At 39.1% G+C, this 13,862-nt stretch overlaps 1 protein-coding gene across 2 annotated transcripts in view; it reads right to left on the bottom strand.

Moving 5' to 3' along the window:
* The window catches only part of Col8a1 (collagen type VIII alpha 1 chain), a 134,788-nt gene that overhangs the window by 119,963 nt on the left and 963 nt on the right, over positions 1–13,862 (bottom strand). The window lies entirely within an intron of this gene.

Consider the following 13,862-nt stretch of genomic DNA (forward strand, 5'->3'; position numbering starts at 1 on the left):
ATTAGATTGATTATATTAAAGATAGATTTATGGGGAAACTGCTCTCTGCTGGGCAAGTTCACTGGCCCCCAAACAGGAGGGGGGCGTGCAAAAAGAGGAAGAAGAAAGACAAAAATGTCTGGATTGCAGTGGGAAGAGCCTCTGGGGGAAGGGCATCCCAGTCTCTGGGCTGGAGAGTTCAAGGTTGAGGGCAAGGTATGCCAGATAGGGACTGAGGGATACTGGAAGATTCTTTAGCCTCTGACTCCTGTTTGCAGATGAGAATTTTATTTATATGTGTTCAAATGTGATTTGAGCACAGCTAGGTATTTAAAGTTAACAAGTTAAATGTTATTACTATCTTTACCATTGTCTCTAATGCTTGCTTATGCTATGTCAATATTTTATAAGGCAAGGGGAACATATACACACATAACTATTTCTTGATGCCATCTGGCTCATGATATCAGAATAATTTTTTATTATTACTTTAGAAAAGGTTTTATTGAAGGTTTTCTCAATCATTCCAAATAAGTTGAGCTCTGAATGGAAAAGACACAGCTGACTGCCTGGCTTCTCCAGTGGTTCTTTTGTCCCTGTCCTGATCTTTGCTGAGTCACATAGAGTGTAGCTGGCATCTGATATCATTAAACATCTCTGTAAACTATTTCTATTAAAAATTCATTTGAATATATTTTCTGAAGGCTCATTAATAAACCAGAATCTATCCTGCAGCCAGACAGCTTGGTCAGTTTGCTCTTAGCTTTGCCCAACAAAGTTTGTATTGCATGGCTGGTGTGTTGGCGTGATGGACGGACTCCTGAAGTGCCCTTAGTAAGCCAGCAAGTGCCAGAGCCACATCGTTGCCAAATTCCAGAGACACATTACCTCCTCTGCCCTTCTGGCTCCTGGAAACTCCATGAAAAGAAACTGCTTTCCTTTAGAAAGTGGTGATGTCTCAGGGAGTGAAGAAATCAAGACGGTTAGCTAAACTTATTTCAGTCATTCTCTGCAGAGAGGGTCATGTTGAAGAAGCAGCTGCATACCTCAGTTGGTATTAAAACAACCCTTTACCACAAGGCAAAAGAGATGAAGCTAAGAGGGGGGTACTTGAATGTCCCCATTTAGTTTAAATGATTGTGCATCTCATTTGATTTGTGTGGGGCACAACATTGTTAAACTACAGAAGTGGAGCTTTTGATGAGATTTATAGACATGCTCAGGAATCAAGCAATATTTAATAAACATTACAACCTTCACAATTATTCACTGAGAAGGAACTAAAAGACATGTCTTACTGTTGTTTTTTTTTTGTCTCCATAGTGTTTATTCATATAAAAGATCACATGCCATAAGACATGAATAGGGAAATACTCTGCTGTTTGACATAGTAGTTACTAGCCATAAGTGACTACTAGATGAACAATTAAAGATATTGTTCTACTTTGCTCTTTGTTGCTGTGGTAAAGACCCTTACCAAAAGCAACTTGGGAGAAGAAGTCTCTTTGGCTTACCTATTCCATCTGGGTCATCATTTATGGAAGGAAGCCAAGCTAGGAACTCAAGCAAGACAGGAACCTGGAGGCAGGAACTGAAGCAGAGACCCTCCAGCAATTCTGCTTCCTGGTTTGTTCTTCCTGGTTTCCTCAGTTTACTGTCTTATACACTCTAAGACCACTTGCCCAGGAATGAGTGCTCCCACTTCAGTCTTTCCCACAGACATTCCTTCAGGCTAATATGATTGAAGTGTTTTTTCAATTGAGGTTCCCTCTTCTCAGATGACTCTAACTTGTGTCAAGGTGACAAAAAAAAAAAAAAACAAAAACAAAACAAAACAAAAAAAAAAACAACTAACCAATATATGGGAAAAAACAACAACAACAACAAAACAAAACCTAACCAATATATGGGAAAAAAAAGAAAATAAGTCAATACCTCCATTATGTTAGCTGCATTTCAAGTGCTTGGTAGTCATCTCTGAGTGGCCTCTACTACAGTAGAGAGCTCAGATACAGAAGATTTCTATCACGGCAGGAACCCCCAACAAGATTTTGCCAAGGAAACACATTACTGACCTGTGTTGTAACTGTCGGTTGAGAATAAGAAAAGATGAATGCAAGCAAAAATATGCAGTGAGGCTTTAATTAATATGACAATGAATTAAGATTGTGTTTGACAGGTAAAAGTGAGAGCTTTACATTTGTCAAGTAAAGAAAACACAAAGAAATATTTGAGAAAAATACATCTGGTTTAGTTCAAATTCTTGCTAGAAACTTGTAAAGAATGGAGGTGGAATGACAGGTTACGTAATATGAGATACTTGACTGTCAATCTAAAGGGCTTGTTCTATATTTCATAATTTGCTATATAGGAGGCTAATGCTTAGTATTTCAGTGGGAGTTCCTCTTGTACCACCTTCCAATAGTTAACTCATCAGATGAGTCAGAGCGTTAATAATATTCACTGATAATATATACTCTGTGTGTGTGTGTGTGTGTGTATGATGCAAGTGTGTGGTCTGTGTTTGTGTGCATGTGTGTGGTATGAGTGTGTGTGTGTGGTGTGGTGTGATATGGTATGATGTGAATGTGTGATGTGGTATAATGTGGTAGCAGTGTGGTGTACTGTGGTGGTGGGGAGGTGGGGGTGACAACACCTAGAAAATGGAAGTATTCTAAATTTTATTCAGCAGTATCAGTTTTTCTAGGATGCTCATTTGGTCAAGAACTTTGTGAGATAGTTTCCATTTTGTCTAGAAGAGTATTCTGGTTATATCAAAGCTTCAAGGACTCAAACTAATTATATCTTCTTAGCACAGTCTATAAGGATAGAAAAAAATGTACATTTAGAGCCCGTTGTTCACATTGGCACTCACTTCATTACCCACTACCAAGTTCTTTGTTTCCTTTATATTTATTATATTCTCTTATATGACATGCACTGAGGATGAGGAGATTAATAAGTCATACATTCTTCTGCAAGATGAGTAATTGGGGCTGAGCATTAGAGTGATAATAAGCTGTGATGTCAGGTTGTGCACACAGCAGTAAAGAGCATGGAGAGATGCGTAGGGAAACCTGAGCACACTGGCTACAGGTATGGCTGGTCCATACAGAGAAAACATGTGACTTGAATCTTGGAAGGGAAGTATAAATTAGTCTAACTAGTGAAATGAGAGAATCCTTCATTCACAGAATGGGGACAAAATACAAAAGCAAACTCAGTACAGCAGAATGTGATCATTGAGAAAGATCTCAGACATTGTCTTCCTTTGTGTCTCTTGTGGACCACAAAGGAAGAGCTTGATGCACCCCATTGTCCACACCATTCTACCTATATGCTGAGCAGCAGGTGAGGCTACCACTGACATTTGTCTAGATGTCTCAAATGGCACGGAGAATCATCTATGTGGTCCTGACTTTCACCATCAGGTTATAGATTATAGTAAAAATAAGTTCAGGGAGAATGATCTGTGATCACACTCAAGTTGACTGACCATGTGAAAGCACTTGTGCTATAGTCTGTTTCTCATAGAGTCTCATTAATTTCTATTGTCTTAGGAATGACATCTTAGACTGCCATTCTCCTTACCAGAATGGTGCCAAAGCAGCCTGTAGTCAATCACATGGAGGGAACTGATGGAGAAAATTTAGCTCTCCAAAATTACCCCAGGAAGAAATGCTAGTTTTTCCCCTCTTCTTTTTTCTTTTTTAATTACAAAACCCTTACTTTTTTGGCTTTTGAATTACAGCATGTTTTTAAAGAAAAAGTACAAAAAAGAAAAATAAATTAAAATGACACTCTTATACAAGAAACAGAGCCAGTCAGCAGTGTCTAGGAACAGAGCCACTGGAATCCTCTCCCTTTATGAGTCAGAGACACTGTCTCAGAGTGCAGGGGGTTTGTTTCTCTCTCTGAGGATAGGACTGTTAAAGGCAACAAGGAGAAGCAGACTGGGGACAGGCTTTGCAGTGTCCATACAGACTCTGCTGGTTCCAAGCTGTGTGGCACTGAGAAAATTTTTTTGCCTAAACTGAGATGTTCTGTTTTCTTCTTGGTTAAGCTAGGATATGAAGAACAGAGAGGTAGCTGGACCAGTGCAACATCCTGCTTCTCTAGATAACATAGACCATCTATCCTTATTCCTCCCCCACCCCAAGACAAGGTTTCTGTGTAGGCTTGTCACTCTAGAACTTGCTTTGTAGGCCAGGCTAGCCTTGAAATCAGAAATCCATCAGCCTCTTTCCCAAGAGCTGGGATTAAAGGCATATCTCACCACATCTGACCATAGAGCATCTATTCTTCTAATTGTTAATGATGGGCTGATGTTTCTTTTCTCTTGGATGACAATGAGTTACTTATCTGCTCGATCAGAGGGTGATTAATTTCCATGTCTGTGCATATTGGCCTCTTTATGCTAACTTTGTGAAGGACAAGAGAATTCCTAAAGTCTTAAGAGAAACAGAGAAATTAGTGAAGTGGCAAGTCTAAATGATTTACATGAATTCAATAGTTGGTGACATAGTAAGTTGTACTTAAATATCAATGTGTATCTTTGAATTACTGAAATTAGTTCCCTATTGATAGTATGAAAGCAAAGGATGACAGCAAGTCTGACTAATTGTCCCAGATGATTAATGATGATTAATGATGATAAAGATAAGACAGAAGTGTCATCTCAGGTACTGGTGAACTATTTTACAGAATTAGGTAAAATACCTAAGGGCCTCAGTTAAGAAGCTCTTTGGTCACCGTTAGCCATGCCTCTGTAACAAGATATTGGGAAATGAAGTAAAGGGAGAAGCAAGAGACAATTTCAACAAATCCAGGACTTCAGTTTTGGTAAGAATAAAGACAAGAGAGGGAACTGGAGAAGGGAGAGATGGAAGAAGGCAAAGAAGGAGAGAGGCAGAGAGGAAGGGAGGGAACAGGAGCATGAATAACTTTTCTGTTGTGATTGCTATAATATGAAGAACTGATTCCCAGGACTAGGCATGGGTGTCTCACCTATTTGTTCACTTTTCATCAGATTTTGTCCAGAAACTTACCATCCTGACATGGTTCCTTACTCATGGCTTATTAAAGCAATATCCACTCAGTGTATATTATACGATAATAAGCAATACCTCAAATACCATATCATCGGAGCTCTTAAAACAGTAAAATGGGAAATGATCGCCAAGCAGTCACCGTACTCTTCTGTAGAATACCAAACCAGGAGATGTCCTAAAGTAGAAGAGACTGAACATCAAATAGCAACTGAATGCCTCTTTATAACCCTGGCAGCAATTATTTAAAATGCACTGTAGAAAGTGTGGAGAAATGAACCACAGGTTATATATAATTTTAGTCATTAGTTTTTATATTTGGTTATAATTCTCTTTGTGTAAATGTATATGTGTGTGGATATGTGTGGATACACATGCAACAAGTTGCATGTAGAGGTCGAAGGATAACTCATGGGAGTTCATTTTCTACTTCTATCACATAGGTCTTGGAGACTAAACTCAGTACCTAAGGCTTGGTGCCAGCCAAATGACTCTCTGATCCATCTCTGTCCCACCAGTTATTAAGCCCCATCTTTCTCTAGTTAAAATATAATTTTAATCACATTTTTTTTTTGCTGTAAGTAACATCACTTGCTAAATACATAGGCTTTTTTTTTTTTTTTTTTTTTTTTTGAGACTCGTGAAACTATAATTATTCACCATTTTTCTTTCTCTACTTACCCTTGACCTTGTCTGGTCTTTTGATACAGGTGATATTTTTCTCTGTGCTCTAAAAAATAGAAGTCCTCCTGGTCTATCTCAGAAGAATACACACGTATTTGAATGTCGATCCCATGTTGACTGGCTTTCTATCCATGTCAGAGCCCTTCCCGATGTTCTGTGTGTCCTCTAGTTTGCATTCTGAATAATTATCTTTGATAATCCATAGTTGGTACCATCACTCCTTACAATACATGGGAATACCCCATGTACTTCTGATTAACAAGGGGGTTGTTTGAGAAGTAATCTTCTTTTGAAGGTAAGTAACCAACGTGAATAGATGTTTAGTAGCTTGCAGTGGGTCCCAGAGAGTCAAGATGGTTTAGGGATTAAAATATTAGTGTCTTGAAAGGTGGAGTCTCAAGTCACACACATACCCATACCAGTTTCACAGCTTCATCTCTGGTGACATCACACAGAGATTCAGTGAAAGGATTATTCTGCTATCCTGCAAATGACATAATTTTTACAAAGCAAGCAGCCTTTCTCTGCTGTGCCAAGGATTTTTTTTTTTTGTGGTCCTAATTGATATCTATCCCCCAAAGGGTTCTGAATTATGCAAGTGTCTCAAGTCTTAACAAGCCATCTCCCCACAGCTGTGCAATGAAAATGTTCAACAAGACATTCAATTTAGTCTAGGCAAGACCCTGGCTGCTCCCTGGGGAGATCCAGATGCAGGGGAGTGGTTCCGGGGCATCTTGATTTCTCCAACCCCTTGGCTGGCCTAATTTTGTCTTTTCTCTTTCAGCTCCCTTGCAGCAAGGGTGGGTTTGGTCATGGCACCTCTTCCACCCTCTTTGCTTGTCTCTCATTGACCATCTGTTGCCAGAGTTTGTTTATTACTGAACTGAGCATTTAGATTTAGGCTTGGCTGGTGGTGGCCTTGGAAAGAACTTTCTCTAAGACTGTGTTGGTTTTCTTTCAAATAAACTTCTGCAAGCCTGGACATTTCTGGCGTTGCTGAGAAGTGAGTGATTTATTCTTAGAGGCTTAAATTAGGTTAAAAAAAAAAAAAGAAAAGAAAACTAACAATGCAAGGAACATAGCCACTGGTTACAATGATTCTTACCTCTGTATTTTATCAGAAAAAATATCTTAAATTTAAATGTCCTCTCTGGCAACACATCTAACATCTCCTGTAGATGATGAGAATGCTGGTTCCCCCTACTGGTGAGCAACTCCCCCACCTACTCATTGGGCAGTGAGGGCTTGTAACAAACTGGGACCTGGAAGGGAGACTGGGCATGCCATTTTTAAAGTAGGAGTAGAGTATCCAATATCATATTTTGCTGAAGATTCCTTTTCTTCTCTCATTCTTCCAACCTCAACAATTTTGGCTACCTAAGTCACAAATTCTTAGCTCCACCTAGTGTCTCTCTTCTTGTACTTCTTGGACTTATGTCAACCTAAGCAAGCAAACAAGCAAGCAAACAAACAAACCCAAACCGAAGCCAGACATTTGGCTTGACATCGTTAATACCATGACTAGACTTTAAGAATGGGAAAACAAGTAGATATTTATATAAAAGTATACTAATGTGCAGCTATCACTTTGAATTATGAAGGAAATTTAGAATTATTATTAGAGGGTAGAGGCTAATATGAGGCATGGAAGATTAAAGGGTTGTGGGCTTGCGAATGTTCCAGCTACCCCATCCACATGTTCCTTGCTTAGCTTTTAAGCTTTGAAGTCATCTCAGTAAACTGAAGGTAACTGAGACTTAACGCCCTTGTGGTCAGAGAAAAAAGAGTTCTTATAAACCAGTCTTAGTTAGCTCAAGTATTCACTGACAAAAATTTCCAGAAAAACAGCCATTTTATCTAGCTAATAGAAGGGATTGGAGAAGCTCTTCAACAAATTGGATACATGCTACTGCCTCGAGAAGCCAAATGCTGGCACACACACCCAGGCCTATTCAGTTAGAGCACATAAAATGATTAATTGTAGTCTCAGAACATTAATGACCCAATGCCTAAACATGTGATATAAACACATAACGGAGTACGCAAGAAAGCACTCTTCAAAAAAGGACTTAAAACGAATGCTTTATCAATGTTTAAACTTAGACTGTGTAGATTTTTAACATACAATAAATCAGTTTCTGAAAATAAGTACTGTTTCAAAGATAGGCAAGCAGTTGCCAGGCATGCTCAGAGTTAACTGAATAAAAATCTGGGTTAACATCTGTCCACTTATTCAGTGTGAATTGTTTCTAGGAAATGATTCTCCAATGTTCTTTTCTAACTTCAGAGTGTTGTTGGGTAGCGTGACTTTATGGCTTACTAATAATTGTATTATCTCAGCAAGGAAAATTTTGATGTCTTGACTCCCATTAATTTACTACCCTTGGTGAGAGTTAAGTTTAAAGTGAGGTCAAGTCAGGCTCTCTTCCCAGTTGAAGTCAAAGGTAAACAAGAGCTTTAATGCCTATGAGGCTTGTAAATCTTCTCACCAGCATGACCAGCCCTCAAACAGTGCTATGCTTAAAGAATGCTGGTATAGATGGTTTTTCTCCTAGAGGGACTGGTCATTCATAGAAGTCTGTTGTCCAGTCATCCAAATTCTTCTGAAGTTTCCCCCTCTTCTGTGCCAGAAGTGTGACCCCTTGGGACTGTGCCATTCCCTCACTAAGTCCTTGGCTCCTGTATTTCTCCCTTTTGTCTCCATGCCCTTCCATCAGTGTATATCCATAGTTTCACTAATTCTCTGTTGTGTTTATTTGCCTTTCCTGGGGGAGTACAAAATCAGTTGACAACATACTGTCTTTTGAATGGACACTATGAAGAATATACTACCAATAATTACTTACTATTCTTGTTCCATATACATATTGAAAATAGATCTATAACTAGAAATGTTCTACATTTCCTAGTGTAAGAGGGAATCCTAAACTTGATACATTTTGGATTTGAGTGCCTTTATGTTCCTAAGTCTACTTCTAGGTCATTTATAGGAGTTCAAAATAATGGATATTTTCTGTTTAACCTTTTTTCTCTCTCCATTCACTCCTCTGCTCAACACAGATTTACCAACTAGCTAAATATTTCAGATTCTGCTATGGAGAATGGCATCAAAGTTCCCTGTGTTGTTGATGATCAGTAATGTCATTTTTCGTATCTCTTAGACACATTCTTCAGTAAAGACAACACTGCATCCCAAACTTCCACCCTTCTGAGAGCCCCACGTTAAGTTCTTACAGGTTGCTCAACATAGTTAGGGATGCCCATTCTCACTGAGTGGGCAGAAACATCGGTTATTCAAGATGAGGTCCTGGCTAGGGAGTTTGGGTACCTGCCCTTCATTTGTGTGACCTTGTGAATGATATCTACCTTTTTGACATTTGCCATCTCTAAAATGAACTATTAGTTAAAATTAGCTCCAAAATCCCTTCCAGAAATTATGCTTTGCATTATCTGGGTCCTTACTAACCTTCTAGAAGTCTGAACTTACTAGATAAATAAAAGTTCCCAGAAAACTCACCTCAGATAATTTACTAGAGGCAAGATGAATTCCTTTTTTTAAAATTTTAATTTAATATTTTATTTATTTATATTTTAGATGTTATCCCCTTTTCCCACTCCCCCCATTAATCCCCTATCCCATCCCTCATCCTCCTTTTTTTGCTTTAATACTATTTAAATTACATGCAAGTATTGAGTTCTAGGTTGAGGAACTAGCAATACAATAGATGCAAATGGTCAAGGAACAAGCAAGACAATAAACCCAGATAGTCAAAGAACATGTACAACATGTACAACAATAAACAGAGTCCTGTGATCACTCCCGTGATCACTATTTCTAAGGGCTGATCAGGACGACCAAAATATTTGAGCCTACTTCCCTGTCATTTTCATGCCTGAAGCCTACTTCTTTGTTCTAGCTTTAGATTTAGATTCCTGCCTGTAATTACTTCTTTGTTCTAGCCTAAGATTTAGATTTCTGCCTGAAATTACTCTTTTGTTCCAGCCTAATGTCAGATTTCTTCCAAGTAGCCCATGTCCTTGTCCTTGGCCAATGTCAGATCCCTGCCAGGCAGCCCCAAAAGCTGTCCACATCTCCCCCTTTTTATTGTATAAACCAGACTAAGCCTGCCTTAGGCCATTCTGACAAGAAAGTCTTCCTTACCCATCGTGGAATATGCATTATCAAAAGCAATGTATTTCTGTCTTAGGTTGATAAGGCTCTGTGCAGAATCTTACCCGTCCTTGGCTCACCAGCCTGTTAAATTAATAACTCTGTCTGTGGGTCCATTTTCAGTTTCAAGTCATGTACTTTGCCAACCTATTGATGTAGTTAGAGACAAGCTTTAACACAATGGGCAGAAATAAAAGTATTCCTAGGACAAGAAGAGCCAGCATGATCAAGCTATATATGCCATTCCTGAGGTTTGACCAAAATGGAAATACTGACTTTAGACCATGGATAATTTTATCAGCATTATCTGCAGCATCAAAGCTCAACAGCTTTTCTTTAAATTCATAGTCTCACTATGCAAAGTTAAAGCACCCAGAGAGGTGTTAGAATTATGCCAAATACCCTACAGGTATCTTTAAACTTTTTTCTAATTATAATGACAATCATTGTAAATTTTAGATGTAGCACTACTCCAAAGGTATTTGTCATGACACTTGAGATGGCTCCTAACTCTTGAACCCTGAACCTCCTTCAGATAATTTGAATAGGATATACAGCATCAATCTGTTGTTCCAGACACCTATATAAGTCCTTTTGTATACTCAATACATTAGTAACATTTTTTTCTAGATGATTAACAAAAATAGCTGTCTTAACTCCTTGTGTCAAAGCTATTGCAGAAGCAGTGATACTAGCAATTAATGAAATTAAAGTGTTACACCAACAATAATCAAGATGACTTTTTATCTATGCATAAGGACTAAAGTTTAGAAAACTATAAAATTTTCTAATTTGAAGGAGTCAATGTTCATAATTCATTTAAAAGAAGTAATGAAAGAGTAATGAGAAAAACCACAAGATGAGTGCTATTCCAAAATCTCCATCTGTAGAGATTGAGGGGATCCCTTCCACCGAAGAAACAATGCCAGTGGTACCCAGGATTAGTGACTGCAGCTGCAGACCCAAAGAGGCTTCATGAAGCAGAGAGGCCAGTTTTTGTTTTCCAGGAAGAACAATAGAAGTGAGTAAACAAATAGAGTACATTGAAAGTCATGTAAAGTTTATTCCATCATTTTACATAAGCACAATTAGTAGGTGCTATGACATTCATGCCAACTGAGACATTAGTACTTTGACTTGTTATTATCTTAGGTGATGGCACTGATTAGTTTGGGGGATGTTTTGTTTTATTTACTTCATTTGGTCTGATGCAGTGTCAATGGCTTCCTGGATTGGAGTACATAGAACTTCCAGATTGTAGAAATTCCAGACTCCAGGGAATCCTTTCAGCTCTTTAAGGAAAGACTATGGAGAGCCTCAGACAGCACATACTGAAGCCACACTGCTGGAGTCTCTGACCAGAGGCTTCTCTCTTGGTACTGAAATGTGGCTAACTCTTTTTCTCACCCTCAGTCCTCCTCATCTCTCCAAAAATGGAAGGGGATCAGTAAAACTGTTTAGAAATGGGGGTGTAAACGGCAGTTAACTGGGAAATCTTAAAACAACTGCTAAAAATTATATCCTTAGTATTTGGTAACAACTGGTAAGCAGGTTCTTACCCCCCTTTCCCCCAACTGGAAGCCTTCTGTAGTGAGAGGTCCTTTTGCACAATGCTAAGGGAAAGATTCTCTGAATTCCAAAAGCATTCACTGTCCCCTTAACTCTTCCGCTCCTCTAATTTTATGCAACAGTTCACTTTGCAAGAGTGCTTTCCAGCCTCAAGCTCTGTCTGTTCTTTCCTTAAATCCACATGTATGGATTTGGAAGCACATAGTAAGATAGGTATCTCCACAAGTTACTTAGAGGAGCAAAGACTAGAAGTCTTAGTCATTTTTTAAGTTGTCATACCAAAGTAGTTGACAAAGGAAAAGGAGTCATTGATACCCTTAACTTTAAAACACTCAACATTGTCCCCTTTAGGAGAGTTGGGGCTCATTTTGTAGATACTTCCAGCAAAAGATAAAAATATGTTGTTTGGTGTGTATACCGTGGCTTTAAAGACTAGAACTGGTGAGTTTGAAGTGAGCACACCTGAAATCATTTCAGGTGTTAGAACTAGGCTGCTGTCTTCTGTAGGAGAAGGAAGGCTCAATGAGAAAGACAGTAGAGATGTAGAGATGGCTCTTACACTAGCAGTGACAGTGCTCTTATTGACAGGAAAGAAAAATTCAAATAGGAACTCAAGAGATTCTTTTTCTCTTCTTCATCCCCCCATAGGTCTAAGTAAGGATAGCAAGAGGTTGTGTTTGATAACAGATCCAGATCATTCAATTCTCTTAACAAATGTCTGAGTCTTCTCGCTTTTCCTCTCAATCCTGATTGATTTTATTTTCTTTAAAGTTGTCCTTTATCCTTTTGTTTTAAAATAAAAATAAAGTTATATATGCTTTCCTATCATGTAGATATTTTATTTATTCATAAATAGAAACAAATCTAAAATGTGTGTTTCTGTAAGTATAGCAGGGCCTCAAAATTTGTTGAGCGTCCTTTGGGTGTCTCTTTTCAAGGAGACATCCACTCTTGTTTTGTTTTAGGGAAATATCTGCAACCTGCTGCAATGGTGTGGACTGGGCACGGCCACACACAGGAAGAGAGGACTCAGGCTGTCCTGTGACATTCTGTGCAGAAGGGGCGATGTTAGGATAACCAAATGACACCTTGACTTTGAGTTTTCTAAACTCATAAGAAGGAAAGTGCCATTGTGCCTGGTTCATACCTTAAGGAAAGACTCTCTGTGACTGGTAATGCCCCCTGGGAAGGTTAGATCATGAACAGTCTGAGATGATCTCATCCACTTAGTTCAGGGGGTTGAACCTCATAGCACACAGGGAAGGCAGTTACTGTTAAACTGTTCATAACCGCTCTGTTCAGACAGGGAGAGCAGAAGCAAACCTTCAGAGAATTGCTACAAGTCTCCAATTTAGCTTTCTATAATGCAAGCTTTTACCCCTTCAAGCTGATAACTTTGACAGAGGAGATCTTTGGAGGAAATCATAGTCTTTTCTTAGCAATGGGGCTGAGCAGGACTCAAGTACTACCTTAAAGGAGAAATTAACTTGAATGAACCCAACACTTGGGTTGGCCTTGTCTCATACCTGTATCTTCCATAGCTTATTACTCATGTTAGTAAGCAGACTGCATTGTGGCTGGAATTAAAGAGATTTGAACGTGCACAGGTCACATGTTATCTTGGCCAATAGTAATTTTATATCATTTTCTGAAAGGAAACCACACTCTCTGCAGTATTTTTCCACTGGGGGCGGGGGGGGGGGGGACTGCAACATGGGTGAATACTTTATATGTAACCCTTTCACTTGAATAATTCTATGCTAGCCCTTTCATCCTAAACAGTGTTTAACATTTCTAAATTTCTTTCGATATATGAAAGATAAGGAGAATGTTTGGAAAGACCCAAGCCACGTGTCTAATTTATTTGTTTATACCTATAGTGAAATTTCCCATTCGAAAGGACACACAAGCAACAGATGTGAAACAGTAGTAAACAGTTCTCTCCCTTTAAGACCCTTAAGGACTAAAGTACTGTTTTGGTTTCCTGACTGGCAGCCTGGGCTTGCCTCCTCCAGGAGCAGCTTCTACAGTTGCCCAGATGGAACATTTGAAGAGGGCTTTTCTCCCACATGAGAGACTTTTATCCCACAAAACACACAGAATAGTGTGGCAAGCTTTGTGGCCCAAGAGTTTGATTTTTTTTTTTTTTTCCGAAGTAGCTGTCAGGTCTGTTTCTCCTCTCACAGGTGCACAACACTCTGGAAGAAGAACAGATCAATCCCCAGCCCATCAACCACAACCACCTACCACAGCTACCCCTACACACATCCAAGGTCTCTTCCCTACTGGAGAGCTCTGGGAGAGTCAGTCACTGACCAGGCACTTGCTAGACAAGGGTGGAGGGGAGGGTAAGGATGAAAACCTTCATCTGAAGTCTCTCTGGCTGAAGTGTCTATACATCAGTCAGTTGT

Source organism: Arvicanthis niloticus, chromosome 12 (genome assembly GCF_011762505.2).
Source record: "Arvicanthis niloticus isolate mArvNil1 chromosome 12, mArvNil1.pat.X, whole genome shotgun sequence".
In the NCBI taxonomy this organism is placed as follows: Eukaryota; Metazoa; Chordata; class Mammalia; order Rodentia; family Muridae; genus Arvicanthis; species Arvicanthis niloticus.